Source organism: Podarcis cretensis, assembly GCF_951804945.1.
Source record: "Podarcis cretensis genome assembly, chromosome: 4".
NCBI lineage: Eukaryota > Metazoa > Chordata > Lepidosauria > Squamata > Lacertidae > Podarcis > Podarcis cretensis.
In genome coordinates, this window is record NC_137173.1 from 78,165,583 (window position 1) to 78,187,493 (window position 21,911).

Here is a 21,911-nt window from a genome sequence, read left to right on the forward strand (position 1 = left end):
GATCTTTCAGACATTTACGCAAACTGCCTGTTTTTTTGGAAACAATTCAGAAAAGGTCATTTCAGCTAAGGTTCCTTGTAGTCAAATTGCAAACATCCAGGCGTGTGTGTGTGTGTGTGTGTGTGTTTTCCATGCACATAGCACAGATTTTTTTGATTATGTAGATTTTTTCCCCCTACTGCAGTTTCATATGCAAAGCATGCATCAGCCATATCCGTGCTATCTCCTAAAGCAGTCGTTCTGAAACCCAATCTGAGGAGAGTGCAGACTAAATAAAATTTCATTTTGATTTGGCCTCCCGCTGAGAATGGGACTGCTTTGTTTCAGCCGACGGAACAAGCAAGCCAGAAAGGTATGTCCTGCTTTGCATGGCTGATGGTGTGACTTGAGGATCACAATCAGGCCATTCATGCTTCCAGGGTTCGGCATCTCATCCACATCCTGTACTGTTCTCTCTTTTTTCCTTTCAATTTGCTTTCCTTCTGTGCTGCCTCTCATCTACCTGCAGGGCAAAGCTGTGGCAGACCTGAACACTATTGTTTACTTTGGCATATGTTTAATAGCTGCATGGCTGTTTGAGGTTGCTACTCCACCCCCCCCCCTCCTGCTGCTTGCCTTTGTATTTTCCTTTCACTATCCATATTCACTTCCTCCCCTCCCCATTTTTTTTTTAAGATGCTGAATACACAAATATGGAATTAACCGTAAATTACATAAGTACAGATTGCAATGCTCCAGAGATTTTACTGGAATGTTTATAATGCAGAAGCCTATTGTAAAAATCTGAAGATATGTTTAACAGCTTTTAGGGACTGGTGTGTTCCTAGTCCTTTTCTGAGCTGTTTAGGTAGGCAAGCAATCACCCATTATATGGGGGGGGGGGGATTGCTTTATATCAATTCCTTATATTTTGTAGAACATCACAGTGCAGGCTTGAAATGCATCCACAAATATTTCCTTGTCTAAATATTAGCCCTCACTTGGCATCAACTCACTTTCATTAACAAGCCGTCTGAAAACTGACCATAGTCCCTTTGGCCCATGATTTGAAATATGGATTGGGCCGCAGGGAATGACCTGCTAGTTTACTCTTTGAAGCTACTCCAGACAATATGTTAGGATTCAAGAACACACAGCATTACGGGCATATCTCCCCTCTTCCATAAATCATTTCCTTTAAATTAAAACAACAAGCTTATCCCTTGTTTAAATATTACAGTAAGGCTCATGTGTTCCACGACTCATATGTTTAGCAGGGGGCAAAGCGCAGGACCCAGTAGAGACTGAAACTATAGCCCATAAACAAAGCAAATGGAATAATATCCTTGTCAGTTGCAGGGCATAATAAGGCATAGCAGTGGTGCTCTGTGCAACCCACCCACGACCCAGTTAAAGCAAAATTGTGAGAATTTAAGCTGATTGAAGCTGTTTCCTTAAGCTATTTTCTTTAAAGTAAGTTCCAGTCAAACCATTGGGATTTACTTCCAAGTAAATGTGGATGGGGTAGGGATGGTCATTTGACTTTTCTTCAAGAGGACCAAATGAGCTTCAGCTGGGATACTCTGAATTTGCTGCATCGTGGAATAGGCCTTGAAATACCTTAAACTACTTTCATTAAATTAAATTTATTGGCTCTCGGCATCACTTGTGTTTTGTTTTTTGTGGCCTAACATCCTTGTTAAATTTCCATCCATTTGGATGAAATCCAGAGTGCATTAGGCACACCTGTAAGTCTCAGAGAAATGTATGGGAATTCTGTGCGCATCCATTTCACTGAGTCATCGTAGGGCCCAGCTAAACATGATGCAGAAGGTGCATTAATAAATCTGCTGACGTCTTTTTCTGTTGCTAAAAGTGGCTGCTTGGTTGTTTCTCCATCCCACCGCATACTTGATGGAGACCTCTCTCCATATCAGCCAAGGAGGGTCCTGCAGTCTGCAGCGAAGGCTTCACCATGTGGGAATGTGGGACAGGTCTCACTGAGTGGTGGCCCCCTGTTGGAGAACTGCCTCACTGTGGAGACAAAACCGTCCCACTCACTGCAGGTGAGGCCCGTCTCATGGTCTCTTTGTCAAGAAGCATGGGGGGTTAGCCACCCCTCCCACAGCACCATGACTCTAGTACAGGGGTCATCAACCTAAGGCCCATAGACCACAAGCACCCATGGAGGGTCATTTAACCAGCCCATTGACCCCTGCCGCCCTCTCGGTCGGCTCCTGTGTGCCATGCTAAACCAGCACAAAGCAGAGCAGAGACTGCCTTCCGCAACTGGCTGCACACACCTCCTCTGCACCAGAAGGAGCGCCAGAATAAGCGTTTGCGCATGTGTGTGTGTGTGTGCACAAACACACTCCAGCCCACCGCGGCATCTGCGGGACCATGAACCGGCCCAAGTCTCAAAAACTTTGCAGACCCCTGCTCTAGTACCTTTTCCCACTGCTGCTTTTATTAGAAGGGAAAGATAGTTGAAGATATTTGACTACTGCTTACTGTGGCTCTTAGGCATCTCAAATTTTCACTGTCGACCTTCTTATGGCCATAATTCAGTTTTCCTTTAAGCAGAGGGCAGGGTTAAACCTTTTCAGTCACCTATGTTAGAAAGCTCTGGGGAAGGGCATGATTTGGCTAAAAAATTGTGGGGGGGGCAGGGGTAGGAGTTAGGCTTGAAGATTTCAATAAGCCCCTTAACATTTCTATCTATAATTTTAGCAGTGGATTTAGTCCTGGCCTTTTCCCTTTCCCTTTTTTCATATAAATGCTGTGGAAGCTTCAAGGTTATATATCACGAAGTTATATAATTATGCTACATTCATTTTTATAAATGAAATATTAAGAAAATAGTTGATGCTTGCCTAACAAATGAGAGTGGAAAGTCATTGGTTTTAAGGCTCAATAGGAGCTGCGTTTTGACCAGGTGATTTAATAAATAACTAAAAATGTAAATATTTCTTCAATGCATCCATCCTCTTAATTTTCCATCTATCCATCCAATATACAGATTAGGTTATAAATCACTTAGGCTGCAAACTTTCACATAACTCAGATATATAGGTTAGCTTTGTTTGAGGTCCTGATTCCAGCCATTAAGATAATCTGAGAATACTTTTCTGACTACAAATTCTGTGTACATGAAGGGAGACTTTCTTATTGGATACCTTACAGATATTGCATCCCCGTCTCTTGGAGAGTCATCAAACACATTTTCTGTAGGCATTACTAGAGGTTAAAAACAAACTTGAGCCGAATTTTAGTTAGGCAGGCATAAAACAACATTGTACAGATATTTGGGTGGATTGGATACAGACTCTGGCCTTATTCCTTTGTTATTCACCAGTGGGGCATTCCCATGTTGAAGAAGGAGCAGGGGTGCATTTTATGTCTTACGGGGCTGCATTGAGAAGAAGAAAGCATTCAAAATCAGGTGAGTGCTGCAAGATTCCTGCACTTGATTTGGGGTGATATAAGGTAGGGTCACCCTATCTTTTGGAGAGGCATTGGGGTGAGAGCACAGAATGCCTGTAAAAAGGAGGAGGGAAGAGAAATTATTTCACTCATGCAATATTGGAGAAACCCTATTATGTTTTCCAGGGTATTTTGATTTGTTACTTCACTCTGACCCCTGGGAATGTGGGGAAACTAGACATCCAAATAAATTAATGTTGCGGTGTGCAAAATTATTTTGCATTAGCATTGAAATTCATTTCTCCTGCCTGATGAAACATTTTTTTACTGTTTCAAATGGTGTAAACACATGAACATATATAGATTATCTGGTTGTCAGTAACGTTTAGGATTTGGAGTTGTTTGTAACATCTTATTGTGATTGATTTTTGCTTTACATGGGATATTTGTTGTTTTTGCTACTGTTTTAAGTTGACATTTATTCCATTGGAGAAAAGCCAAATTAAGCTCCAGGACTGCTGGAATAAAAAATAGATTGCTCCTTGCCAACTCAAAGGGGTGTGTGTGGATTTTGTCCATTGACCTTAGCAGCTTGCTATAAGAACCAGTTTCGCTTTGTTTTAATAATCTATTTCATCAAGTGTTACCACAAACCTTTGAATACTCCTTACATAGTTGAGATGTGCATTGGGTTCAGATCAATCCTGAGGCAAAGTGGGGGGTGCCTTGAGAATCTTTGGGGCTTGTCAGAGGTGAAGGAGGATCAGAGGTAAAGGAGGATATAAAAGGATGTCACATAGAGGAGGGAGAAAGGTTGTTTTCTGCTGCTCCAGAGAAGCGGACACGGAGCAATGGTTCCAAACTACAAGAAAGAAGATTCCACCTAAACATTAGGAAGAACTTCCTGACAGTAAGAGCTGTTCGACAGTGGAATTTGCTGCCAAGGAGTGTGGTGGAGTCTCCTTCTTTGGAGGTCTTTAAGCAGAGGCTTGACAACCATATGTCAGGAGTGCTCTGATGGTGTTTCCTGCTTGGCAGGGGGTTGGACTCGATGGCCCTTGTGGTCTCTTCCAACTCTATGATTCTATGATTCTCTGATTCTCTATAACGTGAGGCAAAACAGGAATCCCTGAAGTGATTGAAGGCACTTTGGTGATGTAATCATCAAAAAAAGTTGAAGACAAGCATTGAATGAAAATGGAAGCATAGCAGAACAACATAGTGCCAGGATGGGATGGTGGCGCAAGGGAGAGTAAACTTCAGAGTTGAGAGCAGAGACAGAGAAAGAGCTCTACAATGGTACCTTGGGTTAAGAACTTAATTCGTTCTGGAGGTCCGTTCTTAACCTGAAACTGTTCTTAACCTGTGGTACCACTTTAGCTAATGGGGCCTCCCGCTGCCACCGCGCCGCCGGAGCACGATTTATGTTCTCATCCTGAAGCAAAGTTCTTAACCCGAGGTACTATTTCTGGGTTAGCGGAGTCTGTAACCTGAAGCGTATGTAACCCAAGGTACCACTGTATTGTGAATGGCGGGTCAAGTTTGTAAGCAGCTGAATGGTTTTTCCAGCACTCTCCAGTTTCAGTGTTTTGTGGAAGGGAGCAGGTTTGCACATATCATGTCTCTAAGCTTAAGGAAGACAGCAGGATAGGGAACGAACAGGAGATCTTCTTTATGACTGGCAGGTCTAGCTTGTAATCAGAATAAATGATTTTATCCTGGAAGTGAACCTCTCTTAGTTCTTTCCATCCCAATACAGTGGTACCACAGGTTACATATGCTTCAGGTTACAGACTCCGCTAACCCAGAAACAGTACCTCGGGTTAAGAGCTTTGCTTCAGGATGAGAACAGAAATCGTGCAGTGGCGGCACAGTGGCAGCAGGAGGCCCTATTAGCTAAAGTGGTGCTTCAGGTTAAGAACAGTTTCAGGTTAAGAATGGACCTCCGGAATGAATTAAGTTCTTAACCTGAGGTACCACTGTATCAACTTTGAAGGTGCCCAACAGCACCTGATATTGTTATCTGTAGCAGGTTTCTTACAGAGCACGGAACACTAGGAGAGTTTAAATGATTCCTTTTTCACACGTCCTAAAATTATAATGGCTGCCTTTTCAGGAAAACAACTGTAGCTATGCTTACATATTCTGTACAATTCTGGCAAAAAAAAAGTGATAGATAGTTCCAGTATGGAAGTCCTTCTGCCTTTCCCCCTGTAATTTGGCAGGCTCAAGCCATTATGGAAGGCATACTGTGCTTGAAAACACTTTGGCAAAAGTGTGGGTGGTGGTGGGGATTATAGCCAATTTATGTTATTTTCCAGTAATGAATGTAGATGTAGGGGAAACCCCTCTGATGCAACTGATGCAAGCTGAATCAGGCAGTTTTTCAAAGTGTTAAGTTGGGGTCTGGATCCAAATATAATGATTGGTGCAGATCCCTAAATTCTAGCTGCTTTGGTAATAAAACCACTGGCAAGGGGGTGATAGAAAACAAGCAAGCCGAACATTTATGGAAAAAGTTACTGGGTCTCATTTTTTAAAGGGTAAACTATAGGGTGCCATGGTGAAGTACTTGAAATCTATATTCCCATAGCCATAGATGCCCCTGTCCAGACCCCAGACCCAATCTAAGATATGCCACTCTTCAAGAAAAAAAACCCCTGTAAATTCCCAGCCATTAGCCAGCTTCTTACGGGTTGTGAAATATGAAAGTGTTCATCTCTTACTTACGCCAACCTCACAGTGTCAGGAATTAGCTAGCTTTTCCAGGCTAATTTCCTGATGCAACTTAGAAAAGGACCAGGCCCCTTTGTGTATGCATCCATAACTAGGATCAGATTAGACCCAAATGTGCCCCTAAGTCACAGATGTCAACCCTTTGCCAGTCCAGGAGCCCCATTTATGTCTTCAAACAAAAACATCTAGGAGGTCCCAGGCCACAGAGAGGTTAGGCTGGCCTCAACCAGAGCCAGGGCTTTTTCGGCTGTGGCTCCGATCTGGTGGAATGCTCTGCCACAAGAGACTAGGGCCCTGCGGGACTTGACATCTTTCTGCAGGGTCTGCAAGACAGAGCTGTTCCACCAGGCCTTTGGCCAGGGCACAGCCTGACTCCCTCCTTTGGTAATTCTTCACAGAACTCTAGCCCAGTGGTTGCCATCAATTTGATTTGAATTAATTTTATAATGAAATGATTTTAGAATGTTGTATTATTTCATTGTTGTTAGCCGCCCTGAGCCCGGCTTCGGCTGGGGAGGGCGGGATATAAATAAATTATTATTATTATTATTATTATTATTATTATTATTACTTCATTGGCATGCTTTAGGGCCAAAGGCAACATGGTGGGAGTACTTGGTGTCCTGCCATTTATCCCAAAACACATGCACCACTTGCCACACCACAGAGCAGGCTTTGTGGGAGCCAATCGGATCTCTGCTCATAAAATTCTGGAGAAGAAAGCAAAGAAATAAAGTGCCATATTCTCTTGTGCTGGGAGTCTGTGCACATCCCAAGAGCATAGATGACTTTATTTCTGAACTCTCACATTTTTCCTGTTAGTTTTTCACACTTGCCTTGCTTAATCCTAGGCAGATCCATCTGCAAGATTTCTGGCAAACAGAGGTATTAAATTTCAGAGGCCTTTCAAGCAACATGGTGATGAAAGACAATCAATACTCGTCAGTCCTTAGTCAGTGGGTTCCTTCCTAGAACTTAATTGTGCCCCAAATTAAAGCGGTACCACCACATTTTATTTTTGGTCTTGTTGATGAGGGTTTTCTCTTTTTTTCCTGAGAAGCAGATGGAGAGAGAGAGAAAGTGGTAGTATTTTTTTTTAAATGAATCTCATTGTGTGGGTTAGTGTTACAGGTGGGTGACCTCAAACAGTGATGACTACAGTTTTGGGGCATGCAATAGACTGCTCCATGACTGCAAAAAAAGTCATCCCATTGATGTACTAAAGAAAGTGAGTGTCTTTTTAGCTGCATGTCGTTAACCAGGATTCAAATTATTATCTTTTAATATTTGCAGAATCACATCCATCGACAACTGAGTGAAACAAAGCCCAGTACAAGTTTCTAGTGATTTCCTATTTGAGTGTACAGGGTGTTTCCAAATATAATGCAGTTGCATCCAACTAAGGCTTACCCAAAGTAGACCCACTGAAATCAGTGGACTTCAGTTAGCATTTCCTATTATTCAGGAGTATAATTAATAACTTGGATGTATTATTGTATCAAAATTGACAGCGTCCACAAAATGTTCATATCCTTACCAGTCCATAAATCAGCTCTACTCACTGCAACCTTTATTTATTTATCTTAAAGTCTCTCCAGAGAGTCTCTGTAGCCTTGCAAAATGACCAAAGATACATATTAAACCAGCTTTGCACCATAGCTAAAGAAGCAAAGTTAACCAGCGGGCATTTACATTGTTTCGTCAGAAAGGCAGAACCAAACAGCTTAGCCCAGAAGCTACTCTGGAAATCTAATATTTCCTGAGAAAAGAGCAGAAAAGGAAATTTGGAATCAGCGGGGGAGGGGGGAGTGACCAGAAAATCCTGTTATTTACACCATACACTTCTGTGGAAAATCCACCCTTGGGATGACTTTATCAGAGCAGAGTTACACCCAGGGATATCTTTTTTTTCATTAAAAAGAGTTTGTGTGAGGTTCAAAGAGGGAGAGAAATTTACAGCCTGGAGAAGATTGTGCCGGAAGGTAACGGAAATCATGTTTCTCCATCTCCAGATACAGAAGTATTAACAATATTTTAATTATTTGGTCACACAAATAAATAGTTCCTCCCCTCCACATCATTAAAATTTAACTCTGCGTTTAAAAAAAATGTATCTGAAGAAGGCGATTCTGAACCTCAAAAAATCAATAGGAAAGGAAGCATCTCAAGGAGGAGAATTCAGCAAGCGTTCTCTGCCACACATTCACCATTTATTCTCATGGGTGTCTGAAAGCCTCCATTGAAGTAAATGGCAGAATGCAGCCACAAGACACATCCAATTGTATTCTAAAAGCCTTTCTGCACAGTCAGATCATGAGTCAAGTACTCCCGGTTTGAAAGGGCCTTTCACAAAGTGGCCTCTGGTAGAATGACTCCTATATGAGCTGTAGCTGAGTGTTAGAGCATCTGCTTTGCATCCCAGGTTCAATCCCCACCCAATCCCAGACAAGGGTGGCAGATTCTGCCAATAAGCACAGCTTTTGTTGTTTAGTCATTTAGTCATGCCTGACTCTTCGTGACCCCATGGACCAGAGCACGCCAGGCACTCCTGTCTTCCACTGCCTCCCGCAGTCTGGTCAAACTGATGCTGGTAGCTTCGAGAACACTGTCCAACCATCTCGTCCTCTGTCGTCCCTTTCTCCTTGTGCCCTCCATCTTTCCCAACATCAGGGTCTTTTCCAGGGAGTCTTCTCTTCTCATGAGGTGGCCAAAGTATTGGAGCCTCAGCTTCACGATCTGTCCTTCCAGTGAGCACTCAGGGCTGATTTCCTTAAGAATGGAGAGGTTTGATCTTCTTGCAGTCCTTTAGCACAGCTAAAGGAGACCAAATGCACCAGTTAAGTGACTCGGTATAAGACAGCTTTCTCTGTTGGGAATCTCTGGGTTTACCCCGCACAGTGACCTTGAAAAACAACAGAAGCAGTCCTGCTACGAGTGCTGGGTAGTTTGGAGCCACAGTTTTAATCACCCACAATTCTCCTGACGTACCCTGAGGCATTTTAGGAAATTATTAGGAAACATCTGAAGGCAGCCCTGTTTAAGGAAGCTTTTAATGTTTGATGTATTGCAGTATTTTAATAATTGTTTTTGGAAGCCGCCCAGAGTGGGTGGGGAAGCCCAGCCAGATGGGTGGGGTATAAATAATAATAATAATAATAATAATAATAATAATAATAATAATAATAATGGTGGGAGAGCCCCAGACCTTGCTGTCTTGACACGGAGGTGGCCAGGAACAGTGTCAGAATGAACCCACCTGGGATGCTGTGGCTATCACAGCTGCCTGAGGACGCCATGATGGGCTGGCAGCATCCTCATGTGCTGCATTACCACATGTGCAATTAACCGTACACTTTTATTTTATTTGCTTTTTAAAATGACTGCCCTTCATCCAAAGATCTCCCTTAACCTCCCAGTAGTGAATCTAGATTCAGGTAGGTAGCCGTGTTGGTCTGACACAGTCGAAATAAATTTTAAAATTGTCCAGTAGCACCTTAGAGACCAGCTAAGTTGGTTCTAGAGACATCACCTTGCCAACAAAGGTCCGTATAGTAAAAGCTATAGTTTTCCCAGTAGTGATGTATGGAAGTGGAAGCTGGACCACAAAGAAGGCTGATCGCAGAATAATTGATGCTTTTGAATTATGGTGCTGGAGGAGACTCTTGAGAGTCCCATCGACTGCAAGAAGATCAAACCTATCCATTCTGAAGGAAATCAGCCCTGAGTGCTCACTGGAAGGACAGGTCCTGAAGCTGATGCTCCAAGAATTTGGCCACCTCATGAGAAGAGAAGACTCCCGGGAAAAGACCCAGATGTTGGGAAAGATGGAGGGCACAAGGAGAAGGGGACAACAGAGGATGAGATGGTTGGACAGTGTTCTCGAAGCTACCAGCATGAGTTTGACCAAACTGTGGGAGGCAGTGGAAGACAGGAGTGCCTGGCGTGCTCTGGTCCATGGGGTCACGAAGAGTCGGAAACGACTAAACGACTAAACAACAAAGGTGCTCCTGGACAATTTTTTCATTTCTCCCAATAGTGAGATATCCTCCCTGTGCAGAGGAGTTCAAGAGATGGCCCTGTAGCAAGAGGCAGCTGTGGGGCTGGTTCCCCACTTATAAAATAAAAAATAAAAAATCACCGTCTGGATGGATGGATGGGCAGACAGACAAACTCCAGTACGTGAGAGAGGAGCTCACAGATCCTGGAGATTAAAGTAAAACTAAGCAAAATATTTTGTTTGTTTTTAATGGTCTTGCTGCTTTTCACTACTTAGAAAAATGGCAAGGTAACAACCCCTTCACAGAATATCATATTCCTACCTTCATAGCTGTGATTCATGGGTTGGCCACTTAATTTTATTTTGATTTTACTGTTATTTTGAGCTGTGTTTTAATCAATCGTTTGATTTTGTGTTTTTAATGTATTATATATTTGGTGTTAGCCACCTTGGCCAGGGAGGGCAGGGTATAAATAAAATCTATTATTATTATTATTATTATTATTATTATTATTATTATTTGTCAGAGCTGCCTCTAGGTCCCAGCTCACAGAGGACCAACGCTAGGCTGTAGTAATGTACAAAAGTCTATTGAAGTTCAGTTTCCATTTCAAAGCCACAGCGTGCAGCCCTACGTCTTAAACCCTAGATCGGCGAAGTCCCGTCTGAGTCTCCTCCCCTATGACACCAGTTTAAGATCCTAGCCCTGCTCCACCTTTTACGCTGCTCTCTCCTCCTCTGGGTCCTCCTGCCTGCTGGGGCATTGCCCTTTCTAGACTCTTCCGACGCTGAGTCACTTAGCTCCTCCCCCTCCCTCCGGCGGGCTTTAGGACCCGGTTCCCAATCCTCATTCTCTGCTGTCCCGCACTCCTGTACATTTGAACTTGCCTCTCGCGCCAGCCCAGTGACCTTTCTCCTAACCGTTACAGTACTTTGGTCACTGCTTCCCTCTTCCGGGACACTGGCCGGATCTGACCTCTCCTCCGTTGTCCGACTTTCTGATGGAGGCGTGGTCAGCCCTGCCTTATCTTCTCTCCCTGGTGGGGAATGCACTGGCCCCGATCCTTGGGACTCTTCCCCCCCACTCTGCTCTGGTGGGGAAGCTGGTCCTGATTTCCAGCTACTGCTCTGGGAGTCCCTGCTGCCCCCTTGCTCCTGGGGCATTCCCCTTGGGAACCCCCTACCCCTGGCCACTGGCGCCCCCTTCTGTGAATCTTCCGATTCGCTGGAGAGGCTCATGGAATCCCTCGGTCCACTGTCCTCTTCTCCTACGCTCCCCTCGGATTCTTCCCCTTCGCTCTCCATCTCCTCTCTTCCCTGTGCCTCTGCTCCTGAGCCCCTGACATTATTATTATTTCTTTAAAAAGTAACAGAAGCTCTTTTTGTGAGTTTGTTTAGGTGTTTTAAGAATGAGTACAGATTAAAAGGCCTGAATAACATGCAGCTGCAGACAGAGGAGCTGGCCTCAGTCTGACACAGCAATGTAGCCGTGTGCATTAATTTTACCCAGAATTAATGCCTGAAAGGGGGTGGTGGTGGTACAAAATGGTTGTGTGTGTGTGTGTGTGTGTGTGAAAAGCAACGTTCTTATTACTAATCATATTGCAAATAATCATTCAGCAGGGGCCAATGACACTGTTATAACCACCACCCTCGCAGCAGTCAAACAATTACAGTGACTGTGCTCTCTGGGAGAAAAATCTCACATTCCCAGGTAGGGATGGATAGAATGCCATTCCCCTCCCTGCTCCAGCAGTGTTTACCAGTTTTCAAATTAAATTCTGTTCCATTACAACAAAGTGCCTGGCTACAAACGCTACATGAAATAGGTCCACTAAATTACATATATCAAATCATAATTACACATTAAAAATTCTTGCACTATGTACAGTATGCATATTTTCAGCCCTCTTGTATCCTGGCCATTTCCTTTAAGTTATCTCCATCCCCATTACCTCCACCTTGCCTATGAACTTTTTTCTTAACTCCTTTTCTCTTTTCTCTATGGGTTTAACTCTGTCATTGTTGGTCCCACTTAAACACTGTAAACTTACTGTGCGCAAGTGCACAGAGAGGTGGAAATTGCATTTTGTAATTGTTACACACTTATATATGTGGCTATGGAAATAGAAAAATGTAGGTTCCAAAACAGAGCATAAACTTGCAGGGAAATGTGCTTATTTATAATCTTTTTTATACCGCTGAATAGAATAAAATCTCTAAGCTGTTCACATTAAAAGAAGAAAAATACAACCACCAACATTCAAGCTTTTTGCTGCATGGGTCTCAAACCAATGGACTACTAAGGGGAAGTAGGTAGTGTAACAGAGTTAACCAACATGCTGCCCTCATTGTGGTTGTGGGTACAGTTCCCATCAGCCCCAGATGACATGGCCAATGATTAGAGATGATGGGAGTTGTGGTCCATAATATCTAGAAGGCACCATGTGTAACACCTGTACCGTGGCATTCAGGAGAGAGTGCCTTGGAGCTATCGCGCCCATCAGAGTCAACTTTGTATTCCAGAAGTCCACAAATATGTGGTCCTTGAGGTTGCATAGCAACAAATGAAGGTGTTTTGGAAAGTGACTGGATACATCAACCTTTGGGACTAGATCAGAATAATTGACCTACCATCATGCCTGGGCTTGGAGTTACAGTACGATGTCCGTGGCAATGGAGTGCCCATATGATGCATAGTTCATCACCTACAACGTGTGTTGGGGCCATTTTATATTGAGGCTTCTCCACAGTCATCATGGAAGTCATACATCCTAGATGGGAGGCATTGGCACAGAGCCCGACACAGCTGAAACTCAATAGATGTGGTGACCTCTGCACAAAATCTGAGAGGACACCAGTACACTCAGAAATCTGCTGTGCGGCAAGGATAGTCAGTACTCTGTCAGAAGCCCTGTTGCTTGCACCAGCTTACAAACACTTGATATAAGTGCCCCATCGCCCTGAGGGAAGCGCTCCTTGCTCCTTCTTTAATAGCAAAGGCATTGCTTTTTAGGAAGGCATTATATGATATGTTAACCTTGCCCTTAGTATTTTACTCTGCCATGGGGCTATTTTAATGGTGGTGTTTCATCTGTGCCTTTCATTTAACTGGTGCTTTATTAGTATATATGGTTTTGTTCCTGCTTTTAGCCTTTTAACTCTTCTGTTACTCATGTTGTTGGGGGTGTGTGTGTGTGTGTGTGTGTGTGTGTGTGTGTGTTGGTTGCTGGTTGGCTGGTTTTCACTTTTAGAATGTTAGCCACCTTAGACTTTGGAAAGGCAAGATATAAATGTTTCAAATAAATAAATATGAATGGTACTCTTCATTGTGTAACTCATGACAGAGTCTGAATTTTTGTGGACCACTGTAATATATTGTCCATTTGCCCTTGCCTGCTATCAACATGAGAACAAATGGTGACATCAAAGCCAAAGTAGATCCCCTTGCCCCATTCACCCAGATCTCAGCAAAACAACATCCCAAATCGGTTCTCTCTCAGTGTTCTAAGCCACCCTTTTCTTATTTCCATTGTCTCCTCCATATGCTTTCTTAATGATGCCTAAACATCAAGCTGTGAGGAATGTATGCTTGTTGTGGTGTAGTGGTTAAGAGCAGTGGACTCGTAATCTGGTGACCTGGGTTCGTGTCCCCACTCCTCCACATGCAGCTGCTGGGTGACCTTGGGCTAGTCACATTTCTCTGAAGTCTCTCAGCCCCACTCACCTCACAGAGTGTTTGTTGTGGGGGAGGAAGGGAAAGGAAATTGTTAGCCACTTTGAGACTCCTTAGAGTAGTGATAAAGCGTGATATCAAATCCAAACTCTTCTTCTTCTTCTTCTTCAACCCGTGTCTCCTCCCTGAATCCCTTCTCACATTAGTTAAATAATGTACTTGTTCTATGCACGTTGTGGCCTAATATATCTTGCTGCCAGGGGTGTAGTGGCAAATGGTGGCTCACTTCCCTCTCCCTAGTCAAGGTGATCTGTACCCAAGGCTGCTCAACTTATTTTGGCATTTGAGGCAGGAAAACACCTAAAGCTCCCCCCCCCCCCATTGTGGGACTTAACAATGCAACAATAATAAATTAAATAACTAGCTGCCTTTTTTCAAACCCCTAAACCTGACCCAGTCGACTCCATTTACCTAATGGTAGTCAGCCCTGTACACTCTACTTCTGCTGTTTCTGATGGGCAGGGAAATTCTCGGTGAGAAAATCTGGATTGACAAACGCTATGTGTTCCATGTAATGTCTAGTTTGTGTCTTCATTTTCAACAAACTTGGACTCTGGAATTCTTTTTGTTTCAAGAACAGGGGACACATTTCACAAGCACTGAGCATACCTCGTCGCATCCTGGCTGAAATTCTGTGCAAGTTCAGTCCTCTGGGGTCCACTCTGACATTTTTACACAGAAGTTTGAAGCTAATAAAAATCTCTCCCTATATCATGATAAGGAGCATCTGGCTGTAGAACATTCAATTGCAACTAGTAGAGTTGTCATTCCTATGAAATTTCACCTAAAGCAAAATGTGAGGGAAATGTGAAGGATCCTATTCTGATATTCTGATATATATATTAAGACAGAAATTGAGTGAGTTTAAAATAGTTTGGCTACATACAATGTATTGCTTTCAGTCATAAGAAAAGCAGCTATTTCCAGGGAATGGGAGCTTATTTTTCAAAATAGAAATTGCTGCGAAAAACGACATAACTAGCAGCAAACAAAATAAAGCAGCTATTTCTAGGAATGTTCAGATTTATTTGCATAATTTGCTTTCCCCATCCTTGCTTACCTTTCTGCCGGCTGCATCATTGCTTCAAACAATTCCACTTCTGACTATGTGTTTACAAATGAAAATAACATTCATATGCAGAGGCAAGTCATTCTTCAGGTGACGGTGCAAATTTACTCCTGAAGAGAAGCAGCCCCATGAGACTTCTCTGGCCAATCAGCACAGAACAATCCAGCATAAATTCCAGCTTGTGTACCTGTGATCAGACCATAGAGTTAAAAAAAAAAATAGACAGAAGGCTTGTCAAGTAAGCTTGAATAATGAATACATTAGAGACAATTGTGATTGGCAAAGAGTGAAAGAAGTGAAGTTTGTCACATAAAATATTTGTTATGTGTTGTTTGCTTGGATCAAATAGCAATATTGGAGCAGTTTCCTTGGAGGTATTTATATGCATATAAGTGTTATGTCAGTTAGCAAATGAACAATATAATGTTTGCTTCCATTATAAATGATGCAGTGCTGGTTCTCAGGCATTCCACATTTCCCTGCGTATTGTAACATGGGTGACGCTGTAACATTGAACGTAAACTGGGGCGCAAGGTAGTGCAATGCAAAAGATGCATAAAGATCTTAGAGTGATTTCTGTCATTTCGTGCTCCAGTGGGATCGAGACAGAATCAAGAACAATGCTGGTCACTGCATATATTTTTTTCCTTTTTAAATTCTTGCAGACAGAGCTAAAGGGGCGAACAAGGGAGTGTGCTTTTGCCGTCACACTTCTGATATGTATATTGCAGCTCTCCTCTCTGTCCACAAGAATTGCCAACAATTTCCCAGGTTTGTTAGCATGTTCAAAATATTTCTGTTTCATTCTCTTTATTTCCCATCCTATTTCACCATTAATAATCATTGAGTATTGAGTTTGTAACAATTTAATTGCCTGTTTTACTGATTCCTTATTTGGTTTTTTCACTAATTCTTTTTCTTTTTTCCAATATTGCCTCCAAAATTTCTTTTTTCCTTTTCCCCTTAGCTTTCCCTTGGTGGAATTTTGTTGGACGAACAAATTCTTGCAGACAGAGCTAAAGGGGGCGAAGAAGGGAGTGTGCTTTTGCTGACACACTTCTGATATGTATATTGCAACTCTCCTCTCTGTGTTGCCTACTGCAAGAGTCCTAGAAATACAACGCCTTTTGTCAACCTAGCTTTTAATAGCTGAGTGCAATAATGTCTAGACCAAGAGGCGCCACCCTGTTGCCTCTCTGGACTACAAATCCTATCATCTCTAACCAGCACAGCCATGCTAATAGGAGTTGTTGTCTAAAAGAACATTTAGGGCCACTGGTCCCATGTTATTGGACATCCTTCCAGCAGAGACTCAGCAGTTATCCTTGGTTTTGAATTTCTCTATGCTTGAAGACTTTTTGCATGCTGACAGGTGTACACAGTTGTTTAAAATTTTCTTGCGTAGCCTCTCATTTCTGTAATTGTTCTGCACTGCCTTGAATTATTATTATTTTTATATTGCATTCTTGTAACCTGCCATGGTATTTTGTAAGCGGGCAATATATAAATACTTTTGTAAATTAATAAGCAGCTGAAGGACATCAGTTTGATGGAAGCTGGCCTAAACTCATGGTCTTTCAGAGACCCTATCTATAGTCTCAGATTGTACTGAAAAGTCAATGAAGTTTCAGCTAACTCCTAGTCCTGTTGAATATTAAACTATTCTCATTTGAATCTCCAACTCAGTCCTACTGACGTCAATGGGATTCACAAATAGGACTTGCTATACTTTTGTTCCCATTGAAGAGAATGATTCATTTCCCTCCTTACAGTTGCTCCAGCTGCACTTTTGAGTAATTCCAGGGTTGAGAGAGGCTGCCGGGCTCCAGTCTGAATGTCATTACCGCACACTCTCTCTTTTTTCTAACTCAGTTCCTTGCCATTTTAGTGTATCCTATGTGAAATTGACTGGGTTAGATGACTGTGCAAGGGGAAGTGTTGATATTATCTGAACTATCATTTGAATCCTGGGCTACAGATAGATTTCGTTAGATGTGATGGTATCTTCAAAGTGAAACAGACTGATTAGGGAGATCTGTAACTGGTTTTAAAGGGATTAATTGGGGATTAGTGTAGCCTTCTAGTAGGTGAACTGCAAAGACCTATGGTAAAACTGTTAATGAGATCAATACAAACAAAACCAGACAAACTAAGCCTGATAGCCCAGAAAAGGTTGAGTGAATAGGGAAATGGGCTGTTGCTACCTACCAGAAAGGAAGCCTGCTGCCATATTGCTAATGTGTAAACTATGTAGGTTTTTATCCTTTGTGTTGCCAAAGGCAACTTCCCTTGAAATGCAGTGTCTTCCACCAACATTAGCTAATAATATTAGATGCTAGCTAAGCTGGTGGTTTTGCAGAAAAAAATCAATCCACACTCTCATATTGTATGGAACGTTAGTGAAGTTAATCTCTAGCCCTGTTGAATCTGCTGGGCCAGTTTGTGTTCTTCTCAGTTCTTTTTACAGGAGAAAGAGAGAAAGAGCTATCCCTTCACACGTACTGATATATCACTTCCCCATGATGAAATGCTACTGTAGTAGGTATATGAAGGAGGAGGAAGAAGAAGAGTTTGGATTTGATATCCCACTTTATCTCTACCCTAAGGAGTCTCAAAGCGGCTAACATTCTCCTTTCCCTTCCTTCCCCACAACAAACACTCTGTGAGGTGAGTGAGGCTGAGAGACTTCAGAGAAGTGTGACTAGCCCAAGGTCACCCAGCAGCTGCTTGTGGAGGAGCAGGGAATCAAACCTGCTTCACCAGATTATGAGTCCATAGTTTTGGGAATGAAATTGGGCCGAGTCTTTTCTGTCAAACCTTTTCCCCACTGGGATGAGAGCTACAACAACCCATGTGATTGACTCTGCCCACATCATTCCATTCTTCAGACACATGTCACAAGGGTATAATATCTCACCTATGAGGAAGCAGCACCAATACTACGAATGGAACATGTGCAAATAGACAACATAATCCTCATTCCAGGTCATTCTGCTCCTATCCTTTGTTGATGCACATGTTGTTGTTGTTGTTGTTGTTGTTGTTAATTATTCTGCCCTTCACTGCAAGTGCTATGGCAGGTTACATTTATGAAAGATAATGCAATACATAAAAATAAATAACACAACCCCACCCCAAAATACAATATATATCAACAAACGGGGGTTAGATGGAGGACAGGACTCTAACAATAATAGTTCAACTGTTGAAAGTCAAGTCAAGGATTGCCGAATGAGACTATGCCTGGGGCATCTGTGTTTGGGGGCCATTATGGGAAAATTCTCTCGCGGGCCAGCAATCCTTGCACCTCAGAAGAAGATTGCTGCAGAATAAGAGACTTTCCTGAAGACTGTAGCATCTTGACAAGCGCTTGGAAGTGGATAGGCAAACTACTGCAGCTCCTTCAGTAACACAGGAAACTGCCATTGACCATTGGTCCCCCTATATCAATATTGTCTACATGGACTGGAAGCAGATCTGCAGGGTGGGTGTCTCTCCCAGTCCTACCTTGAGGGACTGAATTTGGGACCATAGTGTTCTACCTCTGATGTTCTGCCTCTGAGCTATGGTGCAGGTATCACGTTCATCCTGGCAGGTGTCCCAGCCAGTACCCAGGCTGCTGCATTCTGCACTAGTTGCAGATCCTAGACCATCTTCAAGGGTAGCACCATGTAGCATGCATTGAAAGTTCAATGAGAGTACAATGACCAAATCATTCCTGTCCAAAGAGGGCCTTAGCTGGCATTCAAATTTGCACCTGTTAAGAGCAGCAAATTACTTGCGAGCAAGAACCCCAGCCTGCGCTATGTAGAAGTATAAGGAATATCTTTATTCATGAGTAGATCTTCTGGTGGGTGGGGTGGTACTTTACCCCAGTGTTTAAAACAGAGCATTTCCTAGCCAGCAGATCTCCAGACAGTCAGAATGTTCCTTTTGATGTCTGTTCAACGGCTATGATGTGGAATGTTGTGGGGAAGCGAATTCCTCTTTAATGAACAGCGTGCTTTCCTTCAACCAAATCCAGAACTGGATCAGTAACCGGTGACTCCATCCAGAATAAAGTACAAACCGCAACTGCTTTCTTTGGGATATGCACTTAGAAAAATCTAGTCTGAGCACCCCCTTAGTCATGCCTGACCGGGTAAAATCAGTCAGGGAAGTTCTTTTCTCAGTCACTGGCGATGCCCTTGTTTGCTGTAATGTTGCGGGTATATTAGTTTTACCACCAATTTAAAGAGAATTATCTTATTTACAAAACTGAAACTATGTCAATTCCACCCCCACCCCACCCCAACCCAACCGCCTTTTCTAGTGCAAAGTTATTTTCAGGGCAATGTTTTAAAAATATATGATGGACATTTTTGTCGGGTTGTCTTTGTTTGTGCTGCAAATTGCTATGATGTACTGAAAGGGCTATTTAAACATGATTTGGAAGTCTCGTAGTAAACACCAGCTGCAAAATTCTCCTTTGCAACTCGAAGTTATAGAATTTGGGACTAAAGGATCTCTGTTTCAAAAGGGGGAAAAATTGTTGCAAAATAAAGGGCACAGGGCCAGCTGCACTGTACATGGGATTTTCCTTATTTTTAATCTGATGAAGTAGGCTGTTGCAATTGAAAGCATAAGCATTAACAAAAAGCCAGTTAAACCAGATGCCACCGTGTCTTTTTCTGTGACTAGCATGGCTTCCTTATGGAAAAGTAGACTATGAGTGGATACACATCTGCAGCTGATGCATGGTTTGAAAAGCTCCTCCAAGCTTCTCAACTATTTGGATGAATGACACAGATTACTAAGTACCCCCAGAATGAGTTCTTTTGCCCCTGGGTAGTTTGATTGTTTGTGTGGACTCAATCATGGCTGGAGTCCTGCCTTCTTCTTCTTCTGGTGATAATTGGTAGAGAGAGTAGAGACATCACCTTGCCAACAAAGTCCGTATAGTAAAAGCTATGGTTTTCCCAGTAGTGATGTATGGAAGTGAGAGCTAGACCATAAAGAAGGCTGATCGCCAAAGAATTGATGCTTTTGAATTCTGGTGCTGGAGGAGACTCTTGAGAGTCCCATGGACTGCAAGAAGATCAAACCTATCCATTCTTAAGGAAATCAGCCCTGAGTGCTCACTGGAAGAACAGATCCTGAAGCTGAAGCTCCAATACTTTGGCCACCTCATGAGAAGAGAAGACTCCCTGGAAAAGACCCTGATGTTGGGAAAGATGGAGGGCACAAGGAGAAGGGGACGACAGAGGACCAGATGCTTGGACAGTGTTCTCGAAGCTACCAGCATGAGTTTGACCAAACTGCGGGAGGCAGTGGAAGACAGGAGTGCCTGGCGTGCTCTGGTCCATGGGGTCACGAAGAGTCGGACACAACTAAACAACTAAACAACTAAACAACAACAAACAACAAAGTTTGATTGTTTGTGTGGACTCAGTTATGGCTGGAGTCCTGCCTTCTTCTGGTGAGAATTGGTACAGCTGTACACCATAAGAACACAAGAAGAGGCCTGATGGATCAGGCCAGAGGCCCATTTCGGGTTCAGAGAAACTTTGCTCTCCAGATGTTACTGAACTACAACTGTCATGAGGCCCAGCAAGCATAGCGACCAAGAATGATGGGTGCTGTAGTTCAGCAACATCTGAAGGGCCAAAGGTTCCTCATGCCTGGCCTATCTAGGCCAACATCCCATTTTCCACAGTGGCCAACCAGCTGCTTTTAGGAAGCCCACAGGAGGAATTTGAAGGCATTAGTCCTCCCCTGCTGTAGTCCCTCACCAACATCCTCTGATTCTGGGAGTAGACTACAGTCATCACAACTAGCAGTTTTTCCCTTGGGGGTATTTGAACCAGTACCCCTGGAGAGATGTGCTAATCTGTTCAAGGCTCTCCACAACTTAATTGACCATTCCCTTTCCTATAAGTGAGGTCTACCAGGAAAAGAAAAACACCCCCCCTGTGTGAATTTGAAACAGCAACCTCCTGAGCATATTTTTATTTGGTTTAAAGACTACACCACATAGTTTCACTGTTTATTGTTGTGGGTAGGGAGGTCAAATGTTTTGCCCAGGCAGCGGCTCAAATCAGCGATCCCTTGAGTATGTTTCCAGCTTCTTCAACGCACTGCACCTGAGAACTCCTTTGGCTACTACCTAGGTTTCTGCATTTCACGTGTGTTGAGGGCTTGGTGACTAGGGATGAAGAGTAAATTTGGTTCACTTTATGCTGAAATGTAATGACGTCTAATTTGCATTTTGGGGTTGTTTTTAGTGAAATATGAAGCTGTCCTTCAAAATTCACACTTCTGTGAATTTTGCAATGCAATTCACCAGCAACAACAAAATGTATAAGAAAATGCATATATTATGAGAAAGTTGCACAAAATGTGTCTATTAGTGGAAATAACATGCAGAAATACATATCAGGGCAATTGCTTGCAGAAATAAGCCAAGTAAGAGATATGCACATTACAATGCCTTGATGAATTTTCACAATTGCAAACTGATGTGAAAATGTGACTAACTGAATTTCAGACCAGAAAAACAAGAAAATGAGAGAAAACTAACCAATTTGTCCAGCCCTGCTGGCAATATGATGGAGACATTCTCTCTGGGTTGGTCCCCTCTGAGTCTGTGTAGCATGTGGGCATTGTCACTTATACAGTCTCAAATTGATGGTCACTGGAGGTGTTTTCAGTGATGCTGGGGGCATGTCTTGTCAGTTTCAGGACATTTCTGTATTTTCCATGTTTGTTTTCTCCTCTCTTTTTGCTTTGGAAATTATGGAGGTTCTGCCAGCACAGGATTTACCTTTTTCTGGTCCTGGAATAATGTGGGTTTATGATTGCTGTGCCCAGCTACACTAAAAGTAGTGGTTTAAGGCAGTTTAAGGTTGCAGATTCCTCATGTTGTTTCCTTTGTGTCATATGTGTGTATGCTATGCAGCTGTGTGTAATTCAAATGTGTCATATGTGTGTAT

General features: G+C 42.8%; 1 long non-coding RNA gene across 1 annotated transcript in view; it reads left to right on the forward strand.

Annotated features, from left to right (window-relative positions):
- Positions 1–218: 218 nt before the first annotated feature.
- Positions 219–21,911, forward strand: part of LOC307214403 — a 182,084-nt gene continuing 160,391 nt past the window's right edge. Inside the window, exons 1-2 of the long non-coding RNA XR_013838044.1 lie at positions 219–352; positions 3,335–3,421. This is a non-coding gene — a long non-coding RNA (uncharacterized lncRNA). The remainder of the gene's footprint in view (positions 353–3,334; positions 3,422–21,911) is intronic.